At 35.5% G+C, this 22,438-nt stretch overlaps 1 protein-coding gene across 1 annotated transcript in view; it reads right to left on the bottom strand.

The window, feature by feature from the left end:
- Sema5c (Semaphorin 5c) overlaps positions 1-22,438 on the bottom strand; it is a 108,609-nt gene that overhangs the window by 41,735 nt on the left and 44,436 nt on the right. The window lies entirely within an intron of this gene.

The raw sequence follows: 22,438 nt of genomic DNA, 5'->3' as shown, positions 1-22,438 counted from the left end.
TGTGACAAAGATGGAATAACAAGATTTCGTTGATTAACCTTTGTTGGCAATCACACTGGCAACTAAATTAAATGCATATTCCGCATTATTCAATTGAATATGTATATGAATTATTGTCATGCTACGGTATTATTACAATACCAGGAGCATAATTCGTGGAAAGGTACGTTCGGAAAACATGGTAGTGTGAAAGCAAGATGAGAGCATTGTTAACGGTTACACTATGTTGTATATACTGTATATGCACGTCGTAGAAATATAGGGGAGTCACTGAGCATTACTCGACGATCATTGGCCGAACTATAATCGCGGCTTTTCACAATACCACATTAACCATGCTGTGACGTCTCGGAAAAATGAAAAAAAAAAAAAAGAAAAAAAAAAGAAAAAAAAGAAAAAAGAATGAAAAAGAAGCCTTTAGTGTTGAATGTCAAGCTAAATACACGGTACGATAAACATAACTATATATGTATTTTATAGTTCATATTGTATATTTGAATAATTTATTCTTGTAGTGACTTTAACAGCTACGATGTACGTATGTAATTTAAAAGTACATGTCGTTGGAAGAATACCTTTAAATTTTTTCCATTTTCTTGAAAATCAACGCTTTATACGAGTCTATATATTTTGCTTGTGTACGCCTTCAGACACGTTATTTACGTAACTGCTAATATAAATTAGAAAAATAAAAGCACATGAATTACGAAATTATTCGTAACAGCTAATTTATAAAAATTGCGAGATGTCACAGAAATATTTATTGCCCTTTAACCTTTAACATTGTCGTACACTCACGCGCAGTTCATGTGCATAATAAACGCATCTAGAAGAGCAAAATTTCTTATATAATATACGAGTTAATTCTTAAATTACCTTATCGATAAAACTCGATAATATCGAATTCCATATCCTGAATCAAATAATATATATCCTGTAATATGTATTTCAATTAATGGCCAATTTACCTATACCTTACTAGCTGAAAACTATTTTGGCAATTACACAAACAATGAAAAATCACGTAAAATCTAATAAGATATTAATGTAAAATGTCGATTCTCAACTAATTTGTTAACTGATAATCCTTTAAGCCCTCTATGGCGAAATTATGTGCGAAACTAAGGACAGATTCTTATTACCATATGTATTTTATAAGAATGCGTTTCGATAACTTGGTTAAAGCTTTGTTAATTCATATCTGAAAAATTCAAAGTCAAAATCGAAAGAGCAAATTGGTAAAAGAATGGAAGAGTGTCGAGGTGATTTGAAAAAGAAGCGAAAAATAAATGACGGGGACGGCATACCTATTACGTAACGAATTCAAAGCGAGTCGGATATAAAAAGAAAAGTACGGAAAGTTGTTTAAAAATTGATACTAACTTTTATCGAAGTAGCTCGAGTAAGTTCCTTCGAATCTTATATAATTTTATTTAATGAAACGAAATGTTTTATAACTTCAATCGAGCATTATTTCAATTTTTAAATAATACACGAGACAGAATTTATTAAGAACCTAATGCGCATTACTTTAATTTAACGGCAAATTTTACTTGCCATCAAATCACTTTAAATTAATATTAATATTTAAATATATATCGGATATTTTTATTAAACGAGTATATCAAATTTTACACAGAGAACTCGTTTGCAATGAAATGGCAAGATTTCTGGCGTCTTACAATGCCCGACTGTACAACAACAAAAAACTATAAAAATTAAAAATAGAATGTCTAGTATTCTAATAAATTTAATAAATGACCGTAAAACAGTAATTTAACGATTTTACTATAAAGATTCGTAATTCAATGCTCTCAATACAATTAACAACCTTAGATTATTAATTGGATTTAAAAAAAAAAAAAATTTTATTGTTTGTATTTATAGAATATTGTAAAATTTTGACAGGTAATATAATACTATAACTTTCATTTGATTTAATGGGCACATACGAGCGCGCGTACACAGAGACGCACGCACGACATGTATTATAAACTGCAATTAATATTTATGTAAATTTGTTCGTGAGCGTGCGGGCATAAGTGTAAATGTATGAACTATATTAGGAAGTACATAATATTATTGACAAAATTACTAAATATGTTGATATTCATTTTTCGGCATCGTCTAGGCAACTGAAACTGAAAATACTCTTGTCAAACTCTGATAATACATTGAAAATGATTAAATAAATCATTAAATACATTTGTCTCTAAATGAACAATAAAATCATATTCACAAAAGCCAAAATTACAAATACTATAAATTATGATATAATATTAATTTATGGCGACCATGACAATTTATATAAAATATTGATATACTGTAAAATATATGGTCTCGTTATATCGAAAAACTTTACATTCTACATTAACTGGCCATTAAGTATCTTTATTAAGCTATTCAAATTCAACTAAACAAACAAATATGTAAAGCATATTTAAATTGCATATATTATCACGTATACATAATACACTATATTTTATAAAAATAATAGCATATGGCTTTAGGTAAGGCACGACGTGAGTGACGTGGAGTTTTTCATACGATTGAATCTATCTACAATCATTATCCATATTTATTATAATATTCAATGGCTGGTAAAATCCTTGCATTAAACGTATCACAGGGAGAAGGGGGGGGGGGGCTTGTATATACATCCACTGGCTACTTCTTAATGTACGTTATTTGCATCGAGTATTGATATTTTTCCTTAAAGAGAAATTCTTATCAGTGTAAAAATAATCGTATAAAAATGTTACGTGTCCAGTAAGTACATTATATACAAATAGAATGCTGAACCATTAATGAAAACTTCATTCGGCCTTATCTTGATAGCAGTTTAATAATCCAGTATATGCTGAACTGATTAGTAAAGGAAGCACACTTATTAACCTAGAAACTGAATAAAACTAGATACGTAATTTTCTTCTAGATTCACATGTGCATTCAAATGTTAAATTGATGTTTACGTATGGTATCACTAGAAAAAGATGGAGAATTACTTGTACTCGTTTCTACATCTATATGATCGAATATAAAATACCGTATTACGTTGATAAAAAAACACACGTGTTCATGAATTGATAACAAATGAGTCCTTATCCTCATAAAACCTTATTTTTTAACACATCAAAACAAGACTATAAAATCACAGTCTTGTGTATGACGTTTTGGATCTCCTAATTATCGTAGCATCGGGGTCTGCGAACGAAACCCAAGTATAATATATACTCTCTCTCTCTCTCTCTCTCTGTGTATGCGCGCGCGCGCACACACACACACACACACACACACACACATATATATATATATATATATATATATATATATATATATATATAGATATAGTTTGTTATATGTATTTCCACTTACGCTTCTCTTACCGTTTCTTTCTTCTCCTCTTTCATTGCTTTTTCATAAATGTGCTTCCTATATTTATTAGAACTTTGATTCTCTTCTCTTTTCATTACTTCTTCGCGCACTGAAACCTTTTTCTCATCAAACACTACGAGTATACCATGAAAAACACGTTAAGTAATCGACAAATACAAATAAAAAAGCGGAAAATTTTGTTTTCATTGTCTTATATAATTCTTATGCATGAAAATATTTATTATATTAAAATCACAATAAATATTATAACTATTTTTAACATATCCAAACTAGAGACTTCTTCTTACATTTCATCAATTTATGAAAATATAAATTTTAACGAGTTATGTAGAATTTCATCGTAATTATATAGAAAAAAAAAAAAAAAAAAAAAAAAAAAAAAAAAAGATAACGAAAAGTGAAATTTAATCTATAGAGAATTCATTCCAATATTGACATTAATTTGCAAAAAATCATGTCTTAGTATAAATGTATAAATTCAAATTAAATCAGTGCTACGTTTTCCCGTGAAATTACCATAGATAATCGGTTCGATCGATGCAGTAATCAGAGACAAACGAGATTAAACTCTAATATTACATACAAAAAAATAAAAATTACTTACACTATTACTCTCGCGTATCGTATTTTCAAAAATACAAAATTCCCTATAATATTCATTCCCAATGACATAAAATTTGTGTATTCTAAAGCATTGTTAAAAGAACTTTCTAATATATTTAGGATTACCAAAACAATTTCCAAATCGAGGATAATAATTACCATATCATTATACCTATTTATATTGTTTCTCCGGGGACAAAAATTATACATTATGTTCTTCCAAAATGTTCGCAGTAATATAATGATATTACAAAAAATCAAATTTATTGCGAAAAAACAGATGCGTCTTTCATCAGACATAAACTGCCATCGGCTTAGCTATGTTAACACAAATAATTTGCACGTAAGTGACCTTGACAAACTCCATATCTTCTCGTTATGTTTGCATTTATTTTACATTACTCGTGTCGCACGAGGAGTCAACAATTATAAGCGCCTGTGCTGTTTAAATATGTTGATATGGTTTTCTCTGATACATGCCCGTACACCGGTTTTGTTATTTTTATTTTATTTATTAATTTTTTTACGATAATTTATACTTTTGGAGCTGATTGATCAGAAATGTATAATTGCACGACCACATCTGTAAATTATCGTAATTGTCGTTGCAAAATATGATTGAAAGGGCGAACTGTCAAGTCGTTTGTATTTTCTGAAAATTATATGATTCGACAGGATATGAACTTTGTATTTCAACGAAAAATGTTCAAGCAAAGTTGCATTTAATACTTTTAACAAGTATTTTTCAGATCAAAAGAATTACTACTAAGTATTTTGCTTACTTTTTATGTATAATGTGAGCTACAATATGCCTAAAATATTTGATAGTCCCGAAATAAAATGTGAATTTGTTTTATTGATAAAAATAGATTTTCCAACATCATGTCAATTACCTATCGAATGAATATGCGATGTTTTTCAAATATTTCTCATAGATAAATTCATAAGCATTACATAATTTATTGCCTAATAATACTAACGAACGTTCTTTCGTCTGTGTAACGTACACTTATAATATTATGGAACAGTAGATTATGAAGTATCGCCATGGCGTTAATTTTATAATTATTTTTTAACGGATGATTGATGGCGAGTATGGCGAGTATGGCGAGTATGGCGAGTATATTTTTACCTTTTAAATACCTTCTAGTTAAGTAATATAAAATATAGTAGTACTGGTACAAGAATCTCTCATTATGAAGACAAGAGGTGCGATACATTAGGCATACGATGCAAGATAAAAGCAAATAATTAGAAATTATTTATTAAATTTCCGATAATAAAGAATTGATATAATTTATCAAATTTTTTAATTAATGTCAGTAACATTTTGTCAACACCGCGTTAAGCACATAATTGATATATATTCAACATTAGTGTATCATTTATTTAATAAATGCTCTCTTACGAAAACCGGTCGCAATTATTATATTATTGGGAAATAAAATTACATTATAATTATACAAATTATTACGAAGCATTTAACATCCTAAATTATAGCAAACAAATATAACTAAATAGTATAAAGCAACAAAGACAGACACTCTCTTCTTAAGCTGAAAGAATATTTCATCTTAATCATTCGAAAGGTCGTTACGCATAACTGTCAAACTCCATTCGCCAAAGCACTTTGAATTCATTCATACTCTGTTCTATGTATCGTGACAAGATATCTGTACTATATTTACTAATACTTGAAAAGAACAGGGATTTACGAGTTTAAAATTTTCGAAAGACGTTATATTTTTCTGCCTGGCAGAATTCAAGAACCCAATGCTAAATCATACTGACTCGTGTGATTGCCCCTTTTCTTGAAAATATCAGGCTGAATCGGCAGTGAAAAGTTGGCAAGAAATTGGCATCGATGGAAATATTCATATACAAATAGTTTCTCGGAATTCCACGCACTTTCTCTCCTTTTAGCCATAAAAAACAATTATTAACATGTGTTTAATATCATGTTCATTTAAGGTCAATATAATTTACGCAAGAGATAATTCGCTGACTATGTACGAAGATGTCCGCAGAAAAGATTGAAAAAATGCGAAGTAAAATAGGGCGGAGGGGGCTGTATGATCAGCTTGTCGTCGAATTAACTTAACACTGCTTCAGGAAGCTCATAAAAGACCGAGAGAAGAATGTTAAATCAGGCGGCCGCTTTAACCATAACAAAATCTCTCTCTCTCTCTCTCTCTCTCTCTCTCTCTCTCTCTCTCTCTCTCTCCCTCTCAGCTTGTAAAGCAGCCTCCCTGATACAACCGCATTTTTGCCGATGGTTCGTTGCACTTGGATTGATTGAGCCGATTGGTGGGATCATGGATAGTAGCCGTCGAAGGCTCGTCATCAGAAAAATCGGACCGCCGGAATGAAGGAAGCTGCACCGCATCCTAGTCACGTGCCTCGTCGGCGTAAAAAGGCGCGCGCGCACGCGCTCTCAAGACTACCTTTCTACGAAGACTCGCTTTGTCGCTTTCTGCGGAGCCAGGGTAGGAACACCGTGACCGACCTACGCGCTCTAGGTATCGGCGACGAGCTGTTAACCCGAGTGCATTGACGTTCGTCCCCTCTCGTCGTCCCTCCCCCGTCCTGCCAGGCTTTTCCTCCCGATTTCTTCAAGACACGGTGAGTAGGGGGAGGGAGAGAAGGAGACTGCAGAGCGACGGTAGATCATTGTTCCACTTCATTTGGTTGAGCCGGGCGATCGCAGGATGTATTACATGTCGTTAATTAGTTGTGTAAGCTATCGAACATTAAGCGATTGCTCTAATACCGGGCAGAAAGAGAGAGAGAGAGAGAGAGAGAGAGAGAGAGAGAGAGAGAGCGGTAGGTCTCTTTCTTTTGCTCGTGTCCATGTAAACAAGCCTCTTTCCGAAACATGTAAAGGAACTATTGCTTATACGTTTCCTCAGAGAAATAATATCTGTTAATTTAAGAAGAAAGTTATATATTACAAAATTTAATAAGTCGTCCAAGGTAAATAATCATTTTAACGAGTTGAGGTACGATAATTATACGCAGGCTAATAGTTTGGTGTTATTTCTTTAGCAAGAGGAATTCCGTGCCTATAGAGAACCATTTGAACCGCTAATTTGTAAGAAAAGAAAGGCCAAATGTTCAAAAAGTCAACGCTGCGTGCTAATCATAAACAGAAATTATCGCCAACAACTTTAGCCGAACGCATCAACAAACTAAATAGAGCAATGGATTAATGAATATGAACTACGAATTCACCAATATACGAATATTCGCGATAAAGCTTCGCGGGATAAATTGACGGGAGGAGGAATGCTGAATATCAAAAGTAAGAATTAATAATCAGGTTGTAGGAGCGAGGTATTATAAATTTTTTGCGCACTTGATCAAAAGCCATACGTAGAATTGGCGACTACGGCCGCAGTTCCGTAGTACATCGCGCTCGTTACTATTCGCGACAGGAATATTGGTACACGTCTCATACGTACAAACGTGTGCGGGAAAAACGAGCGAAACTCACCAAGCCGCGACCCACACCCATCCACACACGTACTCGGTCCATCGGTCCTTCTACTGTTGCTTTTTTTCCAGCGTGTCGCGCGCAACCGGACGATCGTTCCTGAGCCCAGTTAGCATAACCTGCTCCCTATTTCCCTCTCTCTCTCTCTCTCTCTCTCTCTCTCTCTCTCTCTCTCTCTCTCTCTCTCTTGCCCGCTCTCTCGCTCTCTCCCGCTGTTCTTCTACCCCTCCCAGTCTGCCCGCGCCGCTCACCGGCCATCCACACCAGACGACCGACCGACGATGTTTCGAACTCCTCCCGTCGCTCGTAGATGCAAGAAGCTGCAAGACCATAGCGGTAGTTATGTACGTATACAAGCGAGCGTGTCCATGTAAAGAGAGAAGGATAGAGGATTGAAGAGAGGGTCAGAGCCCTTCAGGCTTCTAGAGCCGTAGAGATTGATGGCCGCGTAATGGAAGCTCTGTCTTCTTTACTCCCCTCTCCCCTCTATCGCTCTGTTCCTCACTCTCTCTCTCTCTCTCTCTCTCTCTCTCTCTCTCAATCTACTTCTCGAGCTCTTCCGCGAGTGATCTTGCCTTGTAGTAATAAGAAAAAATAATGAGAAGCGGAGGATATTTTTGTTTACTTTCATGCTTCAACTATAAGCACAGGAGATTGGATGATTAACAATTGGAAGAAAAGTGCAATCGAGGTAGAATATTGTGAATTGTTATTTTTATGTTATTAACCCTGTTTTTATTTTTCCTGTATAAAATGTCGCTGCTTAAACATTTTCACAAGTACAGATCAAACGATTTTGCTATAAAAAAAACTATTTTATAGACAGCATAACACTTGACCAGATCGATGTTTTCAAATAAAAATTCTTTATTTTCAAAAATTGTAGATTATTCTTTTTAATAATCAAGTAAACATAAGGAGAAGGATACGATACGAGGATAAGCATGAAATAAATCACGTGACAAAAGAAATATTAATGCAAAGGAAGTAAAATAATAAATAGATCTTTACAATTACACAACCATTTTTCGGAAAGATAAAAGAAATATTTTTAAAATGGAAAAAATACGTCGAACCTATATTAGAACATTAAAATCAGAATATGGAATCGAAATTTATTTTTTTTTTAAATGTGTCGTATAAAATTTACAAGTATTAAGAGTCTTTCATAAAAACTTTTTAAGAAAGTTATACTTGAATCATAATATTAAAAAAGAAATTGAAGAGTGACTATTAGATTAGCACAATTTAAGTTTTAAACATTTTTACCGTATAAGAATTCTTTTTTCGAATTTAACAAAAATCTTTACCTGATACAAGGAATTTAGTCGATTTACTGAAATCATCCATAAAAAAAGGAATGTCATCTTTTTTTATACTTCCTGACATTTTTCCCGGCATTGAACAAGTTTTTATCATAGGCCACTCATTTCCACATATCTTGAAGCACTTCATTTTATATGGTTACATGTAATAATTTAAATAAATGATTTCCTTTAAATCACAATGCACTTGGCGTGTCAATATTTCTTGACACTTTCAACGAATTCGAAACTAATACCAAATTTTAATTCTCTTGACTATTATATATATATAATTATACCAAAATATAATTTACATTAGTTTTATCGTTAATATTTTTATTGCTACGCAATTGCAACCTTTTTCACTTTCTTTTAAGACAGAACACTATCTTATAAAATGTATACGTTAAAATAATGTGATAAATTGGTGAAGTTTTTGGCAGCATACACTTTACGTAAATTCAACAGTGATTATTTTATTGTGAGTCAAAACATAGAAAAGTTACAACTTTTTATTTACAAAATATTTATTTCTTTTTTTTTTTTCAAAATAAATAATCGCCGTCTTTTGAGTCATCGAATTTTTTATTTTACATAAATATAGTGAGCTAATTTTTTGAAATATTTTCGTCAACTAATGTTCAATCAAAACATACACTTTGAAACTCTTATTAAACTGTAAACTTTAACCGTAAAAACTTAAAAGATTCTTTACAATTATATATACTTGAAATGAAATGATAATGAAAATTTACAATATTTAATGACAATGATTGGATTAATATCAAGAAATCTAATTCATTATTAAATCCATTCTTTCTTAAATGATATCTAATCTCTCAGATAAGGTAACTTAAATGATTTCCAATCAAGGCTTCAGTCAATTCCAATGACCATAACAGTTATATATATTTTAAACTTTTATTGCAGCTAACATTTAAGTTACTTTTACAGCTAGAAATTGAGAAGAGTGGTGAATTTTAATTAAAAATAAAAAACTCGAACCCCAAAAAATATATTAAGACATAAATATGTGATGATGATATTAGAATAATGACTTTATACTTCTGTGGAACCGCATTCTCACTTCATTAGCGTATAAATGTCACTCCCAAAATGTAGAGCGAGAGAGTGAGAGAGAGAGAGAGAGAGAGAGAGAGAGAGAGAGAGAGAGAGAGAATAAGCAGGTCGTTCCAACTATATCTTGTATCTCTGAGAAAGCAATGATTTCATCGTTCAACCTTTCTTCCACACTTTTCACACAAACGCGTTTTTCCCATCTTGAAGATTTGTACGCGACGCGATGGGAAAAGATAAATGTAATTGTAAAACTTCATCGGGCTAATACGAAAGTCTCACGTGCAACCCTGAGCCGCCTGTCATTACCACTGTCAAACGAAAAAAATTATCTTCTTAATCTTGGACGCGAGGAAATATTTCCTATAAACGAAGAATGTTGTTCGAAGGTGAGAGTGATACGTCGGGGAACAAGAGGTTTGGAGGGTAAAGGGAGGAGAAGCAGCTCGTTTGAAATGAGAATGAAGAGCAATAGATATTCCCTTTACGTTATGAGGAAATTCTTTCTTCTTTACGTGCGTATCCTCTACATTTTCATTCTCCTTGATACATATGCTTGAATGTTCTTACGGTATATCTTAATTTATCCTAACTTCTTTCATGTTATACAATCAGCTTATGATATAAAACTTTCAGGCTTGATGTCCGGCCCTTTTGAACAAAGAAATGCCTCAATGAAATTGAGATATACAAATATCCTAATCTTTGCTTTTTATGAATATTTTAAAAATCAATAGCTTATTCTTTTGAGCATAAATATAAATCAATATTTGATTACCAAATACTGAAATATATATGTGTATATATATATATATATATATATATATATCCTGATAGTTGCACGTCAAAGCTTCTGTCCTTTAAATAGAAAGCATTAATTCGATATTTTTATCATCTTCTGTAATCCATTTTCTTTTTTAAGTAACTTTTCTAAATGTTCCTATTTACTTAGATTTGAATGTGCTTAATATTGTAATGAATTGCTTCTGTTGAAATTAAAACAATTTGCTAAAAAAAAAAAATAACTAATATTTTACAACTTTTTATTCTACGCAAAATACATTAAATATCGAAATATAAGAGATTTTTTTAATAGAAAGCATATCTAAGACTCCAGATCAAATACAAAATGCATTTTGATCTGCGTAAATTTGCAGCAGTGCATTTGACGTTCAAACGACGTAACAAACGCGTAAATGCAATAGCATTCGACAAGAAAACGACAGAACTCGTCCTTTTCCGATGCCAAGCAAAAAGCAAGTATAGAAGAGTGTAATTCACGGAACCGTGATGAAAAAGTATTGAAGCCCAGAGGGAGAGAGAGGGAGAGAGAGTAGGGTAAGCCGAGAGGATGGATGCTTAGTATCGAAGAGGAAGAAATACTGCGAGTCTTGGGGAAAAATGAGCAGAAGGAGCCGTAGCCACGAGGCCGATCAACAGGTTCGTAACAACTGCATTGCGGCGCGTGGGTATTCGTTACTCAACCCGTGACTTGTGCACGCACACACGCATCGAGGCCGTATCACCGATGTGCCACAGCAGCATCTCATTGTTCGGGCGCATAGCTCTGACCTTGATTGAAAGTACCGCGGGCGATTTTCTCGGAAGGCGAACGAGCTCGCGACCGATCGAGACTTAAATCGCGGCTCCGCTGCTCTTCTAAAAAGTCGTCCTCGTCCTCGTCCTCGTCCTCATCCGCGTCCTCTCCTCGTCGGCACGCACGCATTTTCTTGCCCGGGGGAGCTTCGCAAATAAGCACACGCACTTTTCTATTCGCGTTGTCGATGCAGGTGCCGATACAAGTATGGCGGGTAAGCGAGCGGTCAATGCTGTTTCGCAGAAACCGAACGGCATCGCAGCCATTCGCCATTTCTCTTGAGGTATCAACCGAGCAAACGCACATTAGAATGAAAATCTTTGAAAAATCGAGGGCGTAACGGAGAAATGCGTGGCTGCATGTCGACGTGAACAAGGAAAGGCTTGGCAGTAAACGAATTACAATTGTATTTAATTAATTTGTACGCGTGTTTTTGTGCTTCTTTGTGCGTGTGCGTGTGCGTGCGCGTGTGCGCGTAGATATGTATGTACGTATGAAATGCATTAATATGGCATGTCTAGTGTAGCAATTAGGCCAATTTATTAATATAAATATGTGTTAAACTGACTTGAATGATTTCTCATTGGCGATTAAATTTCGGCTTAGCGAAACTATTGATTAATATAATTTTAACTTTATGAAGACGAAAAATTATATGCTGTAAACAGACAATTTGATGTCGTAGAATGCAAGAAATTTAATAAATGACAGTTGTAATTAAGCTTGCATATTTCGTCGAGCCCAGATAGAAGTCCATTAATCATTTATCATATAGACGCGTGGAACTGCTTTTCGATATTCAGAGGCAATTAATTTTCCACGCGAGTAAATTTGTTAAGCGTTCGAGGCCAAAAATAATATTATCTCTTGGAATTCCCACCGTTTTGCCTATTTTTCATCACAGACGGTAAAATTTCATTTTTAATTTTCACTCGCCCACCGCCAAATAAAAATACCGGATCGTGACGCGAATGAGACGCACAATTTCGCGAAATTCTATAAAACGCCATAGAAACAACAGTCGACGGCACGAACGGTCTCGGCGAATCAGAAAAGAAAAAAAAATTCGGGGCTGTAGATGGGGGTTGGAAACATTTTTCGCGACTCGCTCTCATGCATGCCGAACGAAATTAGCGAGAGGCCCTGTTCGATCCCTTACCATAAGCTCCCCCCCCCCCCCGCCCCCCCCCCCCCCCCGCCACACACACATCACTCCCTCCCTTCCTCCTCCCGACAAGTGAAATACAATTCGCGCGGTCCCAGCCGACGCCATCCCCCATTGTCCGTCAGCCACGCACGAATTTGCCGAATAACCGATAATTGCCGGTCCAGGCCCGAGCCCCCTTCACGTGCCCCCGAGTACGCATACACCGGAGCACCTCATCCCGAGTAATTACCGCGCGGCGATCTCACGCATCGCGTTGTTATTTCGCGCGCGCGCGCATAGTCCCGCCACTCCGTTCGCTCCTTGCCGCCGAATCGCTCTCTGCGTGACGCTAATGACAGCATCGACTTTACGTATCAAGCCGCGCTCGTCTCTCCCCCTTTCCTTTTATTCCCTCGTTCTGGCACACGTATGCACGCGCCAGTGTGTACGGGTCGAAGAGGCCGTGGTATTATAGCGCACTTTCACGGCGTTTTTGTTTATTTGCCATGCACGCAACAACCGTAAACTGCCCTGGCCCCCGCCGCCCCCCCCCCCCCCCTTCTTTCTCTCTTCAGCGCTTATCTTGATTTGCAGAGCGGTATGGCATTTAGTGGATGGCGATGGCAGGACAAAAAGTGATATAAATCTACGAAAATCTTTGCCAAGCGCTAAAATAGTTTTATAAGATCGCCGGTGCGCTCGTGAGATTACAGTAATTTGTGGCGATCGTAAGAAATTGTTACTCCGCTGATGGGAATTAATTTTCACATCTTGTAAATCAATTGTGTTATCGGGTAACGATTCTGATAATATACAAAGGATATCGATAAACGAGGCACTTTGATTTTCAAGCCATCGATTTATTTATTATTTTCTTAATGCAAATGCATTAAACAAAAAAAAATAATAATAATAACAATAATAATAATAATAATAATAATAATAATAATAATAATAATAATCAATGGGAATTTCGTAAATTTTTTGGTTGATACATTAGCGAAATGAGTCGACGATTAAAATTGCGATTGCCGCCGAGTGATGCCGCACTTACTGGCTGCTGCGACAGAGTTTATTTTTATTCGCGATATGCTCAAATGGATGAGCAATCAAATGTTTTGCTAATAAAAGCGATCCATATAAAATCAACAAGTACCTCGTTCGCAGCCGTTGCAAATCGCAATTTCGTAATTTTTACACGCCTTCAAGATCGTCGTAAAATGAGACGAAAAAACAAATGAGATGTAGAGAAGGGTAAAAAAAAAATATGGATTGCCACTTCCATTTCACGGATAATACACCTGCGTTCCTTTTCAGCTCGCGAGATACACAAAAGAATTCGCTTCTTTGCGTTCGAGCGCTGAGAGCCAAGAGGAGGATGTTTATCGCTTATTTGCAATCTTGTAGCTGCTGATTTGTGTCCTGCGCCTCTTTAGGTGACGATAATATCACGCAGCCTATACACAATGCGCTCCTTTTTCCCTCCCTCTCTGTGTTGCTCCGTCGGAGCGAGATTATTACAACTGAAAGGGAGAAAGAGATATGGCGTGGCACGGAGTAGGAACCAAAAGTGGAGCACGCGAGCTGGATGTGTAACGCGAGACAGTGCGGGGTAAGCGAAAAATATGTATCTTGGCATGTGTAAGCGAATGAGCGATATATATATATATATATATATATATATATATATATATATATATATACAAGCGAGAGAATACAGGGATGCATTACATAAATTTGCATTGAGCAACATGGACAGGATGAGCTAAGGGCGAGAAAGTGGTAAGGACAGTATTAGTAAGAACGCTTACGACTAAATTGTTTTTGCAAACTTACATTCCTCTTGATCTAAGTTCTTCATGATCTATGATCGTTCCCGAAAGTATTCCAACAACTGTAAATCATCAAATGCGTATGCGCTACTCTCCTTTCGCATCGGACGGCTCGACCTTACCATGAGATTTTCAATAATAGCAATAATTAAGCTATAAAGCGATTCAACGAATTATTTTCTTAATTTCCCTTTCTTAATCGTAAGAATAAATTAGAAAGGACTAAGTTTAATTTACTTCGACTTTAATTAAAGAGTCTCTCATAGTTATTTAACAGCATTTGGAATGAAAATTAGCCAAGAAAAACTAATAAACATGCAAAAATCTAAGTAATCCGAACGAACGTTTACGTATACCTTTGCACACGTGCGCATTGTAAGCAAAAGCCCCCAATGGCGCATAATGCCCCGCTCGTGTAAAATTAGACGTAATTCGATTGGCAAATCTTAGCGCGGCTTCGCATTTTATAGTCAAACGTAATATCAATTAAAAAGTTTTATTAGAAAGTAGCGGATGCGCTTGTGGCAAATCAGCATGCGTAAGCACACGTGCGTCCGCACATCGCACGTGCCTACTGGAGCCAGACTACGAGTTAACAGTTTACGGTAATTCCGAACGACGTTATTACGGAAGTTACGAACGTTGTCTCATCGGCTAATTTCTATTTCGCCGGCTAATTTAGTAGGTCGGCGATGAAAAACGCTGTTCGACTTGGATTCTCAAGATTGGATGCGACGAGCACTTGTCACGAGGCCACAGGCCACGCCTTCTGCGACATTCGCAACTCGCCAACTCATCGCCCCAAGTACTCGATAAAAGCAAAGCTTCTACTAAGTTCACTTCGGTACTTCACAGTACTCAGCCCACTACGGGCGAGACGTCTAATGCTCGCCTCGAAATCACTAAACAACTTGTAAACGAACACCAGCGTAAAGTAATACCGAGTCCCGGATCTTATCAAGATCGGCTAGGCATCTCCTCTCGGAGCCTGTCCGGAGGAGGGCGAAGTGACGCTGCGCTTTCTAGGAGCGAAGCGAGCCTCGGTTCGCCGAGGTACGGGATCGCGGCGCCTCCGCAAGTTGAAAACGTCGATTCCCGGGCGCTTCTCCGATTTCACGTCGCGCCGACGCAAGTGCGTGCGTGGCTCCTCGGCGTCCCTCGAACGAAGCGGATGTAACGCCGCAGAACCGAGGATCCCCTTGCATCTCCAACGACACACGCTGCGTCTGTTTTTCCCTTCTGCTCGAGTGGGTCCTGTGGGTAGTAGTGGCTGCTCGCGCCCCGACGCACGACGTCGTCGCCGGCGTCGTCAAGATTCATTGCACAACGGGTGTAATAAAAGCGTTTGTCTCGCAAGATTTATCGCTTTCTTATTGAATTTTCGGGAAAGGAATTCTTCAACGGCTCCGTGGCGAGTCTCTCTCGATGGTTATTTATTTACTACGCCCCAGCCCCATCACCAAACGCGCCCATCTAAGTATGTACATGTTGTAAGCCGATGCGATGCTCCATCTTTAAGAGCACCGCCGCAACTTTCTTAACGACAGATTTGGCCCCTTCGTTCGCCAACTACTCTCGTGTGATTATTACAGTTAATGTTACGCTGGGTGTGAGTGTTGTGCCAATAAATATGTAATATACGGTTATAAACATTGAGAGGAGAGGGCTTCGAGTGGCCACTAGAGACTCTTTCTCGAGGCGTCGTTGGAAGTGGGGAAAAACATTTTTCCAACGGACGCGTACGAAATGCTTATGTAAACATATTTCCGTCCGTAAGAACGCTAAAGGATAAGAAGAGTACCGTTTTACCATTTCGATACCATACTCGCAACGTACAAAAAAATCTTATATCTCCATGACGAATAATCAAGGGCTATTAAAAGCATCTCCCATACGCAATGTTATTGCCTTTAAATTGGTTGGCACTATTTGCGTGCCCTAACTTACCCACGATATTCCGTTTGCCGAGAACTCATTTATATCAAAACATTATTACTATAAGTGTGCGATAAAATCTTCCTGTATTAAAGTCTCGGATTAAAGCGATAAAGCTTTACAATGAAAAATTGAAGTATCATTCATTATAATAATTAATAAATCTCTATAATTATATCGTTATCAGCAAATAATTTTGATAGATTATAAGCGCATAAAATAACTTATAAATGAATCTTACGACTAATAAATATATATATATATATATCACAAATGAAGAAATTGTTAAAAATTTAACCAATATATATTATATAAAATTTTATTTCGGCTCCTAAAAATTTGCCTCAATACAGTCGTTATTATAATAAAATTGATTAAAAATTATGTTATTGTCTGTTGAAAATACTGTTGAAAATTTTGTACACGAAGCAGAAGCAACGAAAGAGAAAATGAAATATATAATCCACTAAAGACACAGGCATTTAGAAATATTTTTCTATAAAATTTGTTTTTTTTCGTTTCATATTAATTGTTCGATTTTACTCATCGCCAATCGATTCATCGATTAACTATTCAACGACTCGATTAAACGGCTTATCTAAAGAGAAAGCATCTTTGCCTCTTAAGGAATATCACAATTTTTATATTTTATATTGAAAAGCGTAGTTGGCAGAATCCATTGGAATCCCCATTTGGGAAGTTAATCAAGTTAAAATATTTGCTGGAAACGGCCGAGCATAGATCATGGCATCGCTGGTTGGCGAATCTCGCGATAAAACTCGCGTCATACGTATCTCCAAGTACTCCGTAAAGTTAAGGGAATCCCTCCAGTATGATCGCGATTTGAAATTGAATGGAATTGATCTCGCTTACAATTATGGGCCTCTTAACAGCACCAAAAGATATTATTGTAGAACACTTTTGAGTCTCCTTGTTGGGATCGTCCGGTAATAAATTATGGCGGTGCCGTCGCTCGTCTATCCCGTGACCAATCGCGAAACCGTCAACACCGTGAAAAAAGAAACCGAGGTATCGCTCGCGGGGAAAAATTATCTATTTTCAACTGGCCAGAGATGCGAATGGGCAGACAGCAGCAGCAGCAGCAGCAGCAGCAGCAGCAGCACAGGCCCTCGCACCACCCCGAGGAAGACGAACCACGGAACGAGCGGTTGATTTAGAGGCGAGAACCCGTGATTTACAGATCTTTCTCTTTCTCTCTCTCTCTCTCTCTCTCTCTCTCTCTCTCTCTCTCTCTACTTCTCTTCCGTCCAGCTCCTTTAGCCGAGTTGCTCCTCGCCACGACGTGCAACCACTCCCATGAACTAGCTATACATGGCTCTCCGACTCTAGAAGAATTCATCGGGCACCTTCTTCTTTATTCACGAGGCTCGCCTCCGTCGAAACTGCGAAGCTTATAATACGCTTAACCGACGGCCATTCCATCGATATTCATCTCTCTTTCTCTTTCTCTTTCTCTCTATCTCTGTCTGTCTGTCTCTCTCTCTCTCTCTCTCTCTGCATCTATTCCTACGCAAACTCATTATTACTTGTAGCTTCGAAGGAGCCGCATCACCAACAATCGCAATTTCTCCCGTGTATTTCTCCCGGAGAACACGAATGCGGATTTGCCAAGTACTTGGCTATTTCTTGCCGTACTGAAATTGCGCTAAACAACGGCATTTGGAGACTACTAGCACATGTTAAGAATGCTCCTTGTTTTTATTCACCATCTAAATCATTCGTACGTCGAAAAAACTGCTTTCGTTGATGGAAAGTACGCAGAAAAGACGAATGGTTACGACTCGAATACGAATCGGATTGTCCAATACATTTATATTTATTCGTAAAAGCCTCTTGATGATTTTTCTCTTGTTAGAAACTTGACGACTTTCTACTGTCGATAAATCTCTAATATCCAAAATTCAGCTCTTCATACACAATAGGACGTGCATTTTTAATTGAACTCTATTCATTTACTCTACTTTTTTACACAAATCATAAATATAGTTATTCGTTATTTTATTTTTTATCTTTAAAATTATCACTATTTAAAACATATACTAACAATCTTATTTTCTTGATTTTTTTTTTTTTTTTAATTAGAATCTTTACATATATTGAACAATACAACTCTATCTGCCGCGTAAAAAACATTAATGAAAAAGTACTTAATGTATTAGCATTCGCAATTAATTGCAAAAGATAGGTCAAGCATGCCAAGGTAACGTAGACAAATAATCTTCAAGTTTCTCATACACACTACGATTCCATCATTGTTTATTCTTTGCACTAAATAAATAAATTTACACAACTTGGATGTAGTATAGTGCCCGAAAAGTCGTGTTGTAAAACGAAAAACGACCTACTTGAAAAAAATTAATAAACTCCATAAGAAGTATGAAGAGCTTGACTATGTTTCTGTGCTAAATGCAAAATAAAATTAACTAGCGCACATTATTTATTATCATGGCCGATAACGATTGTAAAATAGTTTCTAAAGCTTCGACATAAATTCTCCTCTTATCGAGAATCGCTCTTTTTCATTATAATTAATCCTAAATCTCCTTGGAATATTAAAAGACATTTCTAATGATTCGCACGCGCTTCGGAAAATAATCTGAGCAACAATATTAAAGTAAAACTAATCCCTTAGACCTGATTATCCGACACCGACTATAACAGTTAAAGAGCCTGATTTTATACTACACAATACCATTGTAGACTAATTAATACTAGAAAAACAAACGCGCACATGGACATTTCACTGACTATTAATTACTCCGAGAAATGATAGTTGGTTGGCTCTCAAAATAAGTTGGAAATAATAATACCAAACAATGGAGCCTAATTTTAATTACACTTTATGAAGCAAATATTGAATATTATGTATTTGAATAAAGAATAATAATATAATTAGTACGTTTCTTTAAAAGCAAATGAAAACTTAAATGTTCGTGACAACTCTTTCATCGACGAGAGTATATTATTATTATTTTTCTCTTTTTTGTTTTCCGTACCAAAGAACATATTATGTATTTATATTTTTAATGCGTATTCTACAAGTTAAATATTTTTTTTTCCTTCCTTTATACGAGCCGAAAGCAAGCTTTTAACATGTTTAATAATTAATTTGCCAATATAAATATAAATTACCTATCCATGCCTTAAAGTGATAATACATTAATTTATACATATAAATAATATACAATTAACGTTAAAATCATATTACTAAATTAACTAGCAGATGAAAAGTATTAGACAGAGAATTTCTTTTATTCCACGTACGACAAGGTAATATAAATTTACAAAATCATAAAATAATAAATATTGTGGTCATCGAAATGCAATAAAAAACAACAACAACAAAAAAAAAAAAACAAAACAAAACAAACAAACAAAAACAAAAAAAAACAATACTACCTTCAAAATACAACGGTTTGAATAATTTCAACTTATAATATTCGCAAGAAGAATTTAAAATACACACAATGACTAAACGTATAATTTATATAGTGACTTATACATTAGATACTATACTATTCTTATAAAAATAATACGTAAGTAAATTATTGTCAATTGAATTTTTACTTTATTCATTCGTCCAAGCTACGCGAGTCGTTTTAAAAATTCTGAAATGCCAATAAGACTTTCATTCGATCAGAAAAGTAGACAATTTTTTAAGCAACATCGCATCCAACCGTACGTTTCCTGCTTTTGAACTCGACAAAATTATCGCGGCAGTTTATCATTGTGTGTTCTCATCAAGCGAAATTCTCTACCAGTGTCAGAGAACACGGAGATTCCTCTTATTTATCGAGATGAAAAAAAAAGAAGAAAAAAAAGAAGAAAAAAAAAGAGAGAAAAAGGGCAATAGAGTGCGCTTACGGACTTACGCGGACCTCTCATAATGAAAGAAAGGAAAGTATAATCCTCGAGATCCTCTTGTCGCAAGGACGATCGAAAGTGCGACACTTTTGCGCGTTCTGGTTAAAAATCTCAGCGAGGCCACGTTTCTCTAATTAGCATAAAGACGACGCGTGTGTATAGAACATAATCGTAGAGCAGAACGGGTTCGGCCGCTTCAGCGACGACATCATTACCTTCTCGCGCAACAAGGACGTCTCTATTTAACGATTCCTGCCCTCGTCAGCTTCTCTCGCGCCTCCGCTAAAGATTTACTGTGCTCATTAAAATGCATTAATCCATTTCTCTTCGAATGGAGAACGCTCGTTGTACTCCGATTACCGAACGCACTCTTTTCCCCGTCCCTTTCCCTTCACCCTCGCTAGTCGCTCGTATCTATCCCTCTTTATTCCTTATCTCATCCTTTATAGTAATTATGAAGTGCGTTGCACATTGCTCGTTGCGACGCAGGCGTAGATAATCCTCTGTCTTCCTGTCTATTTCTCTCTTTTTCATTTTCTTTTGTACGCTCTATTCATTTCAATGCTGATAGGGACATTATGTGAGAGATAATGAAGACGAAGAAGAACAGGAGGTGGAGGAAGAAGAAGAAGACTATGAATCGAAGGAAAATCTCGTAAATATTCGTTCGCGTCGACGAATGATATAAATTATAAATGTTTTAAACTCCACCAAAATGAGAATATACTAGACACTTGGTCACTTTTCTTTTCTTTTTGTTTTTTGTTTTTTGTTTTTTGTTTTTTGTTTTGTTTTGTTTTATTTTTTTAGTTTTATAAAGATGCTTTGATTTAACTTCCATTTGATCGAGTTACCCGTATACTTTAGGCGATGATAAATTTGAAAACAATCGTTCTGTATTTATTCCACCTTGGAAGATTGCACAATAGTAATTATTATTTATCGACCTAAAATGGTAAGATATTACAAATGTAGTGCTGTTATCGATAAAATTACTTTAATATTATATTTTCTCAAAATTGCTGGTCAATTTAAAAATTGCAACTTTTAGTATAAAGATAAAGATACCCAAATTGCTTTTTCGATGCTTTTGAAAATTATAGTATTTGATAAGAAGCCAATAGTGATTGAAGTGTTTATGCGCCGCGGATTAGCCGACTATCGTTTATATATGGAAATTAAAGAAGTCGAAATTTTTCAGTTCCTCTGTCCATTATTTATTATAATTACATATCCTAGTTGACCAACGTATCGTATATTAGAAAATTATCAATATAAGAAGTTTAACAATAAATTGCCGGCTCTTGTATATGGGTACATATTAATATTTTACTCTCTATCTTCCTGTAAAGTGCATAAAAAAAAAACAGCTATTACAAGTCACTTAAACTCAACCTCATAGAAAGTTTAAAAAGAAAAAACAGAAGAGAAAAAAAATCGGCAAAAGCTGTTAACTTCTGAACGTAAGAGAATAATATTTGAAAACTATGGGTGATGGAAAATAAGATGTCTGTCCCGTATTTCGCATCGCATATAATTACAAGTGTCAATGAGATGAAGTAAATGTATGCAAGCGCTTTTCCTATTTTGCCTGTTCATTAAGCACAGCTTATTTAGCGGGTGTGGTGGTAAAATCCATGTATTTCTCACTCCTCTACCCATAATCATTAAATATATATATATATATATATATATATATATGTATGTATATTCGTATAATCTGGCTCGCTATTTCATATATGCATGACAAAGATGTATAATTTCGTACGCGACTATACGACACATAAACTTAACAGTAATTTTGTCACCATCGATAGAGATACCAGGCGACACGAAGATGACATTTGTTACATTTTTTCTTCTTCTTTTTTTTCTTTTTCTTTTTTTTTTCTTTTTTTTTTCTGGTTCTGATTATAACATTCTTTATGGCTATATTTCAATTACCTAATAAAAAGCAACGATATTAAGAGAAGTCAATGAAATTAATACTCTCAAAGAAATATTTCTCATATTTAACAATATATATATATATATATACAGTTATTTACAGAATCTCATAAAGTAAAGCCACGTCAATCTATTTTTAAATTAAAAATATTATTACAATAATAATATGAACGTATTATATTTTGATGCATCAAAGTTTTAGAATTACATGTCCAGCAGGAA

Source organism: Ceratosolen solmsi, unplaced genomic scaffold (assembly GCF_000503995.2).
Source record: "Ceratosolen solmsi marchali unplaced genomic scaffold, CerSol_1.0 scaffold2, whole genome shotgun sequence".
NCBI lineage: Eukaryota > Metazoa > Arthropoda > Insecta > Hymenoptera > Agaonidae > Ceratosolen > Ceratosolen solmsi.
This window is presented reverse-complemented; position numbering and strand designations above follow the sequence as displayed.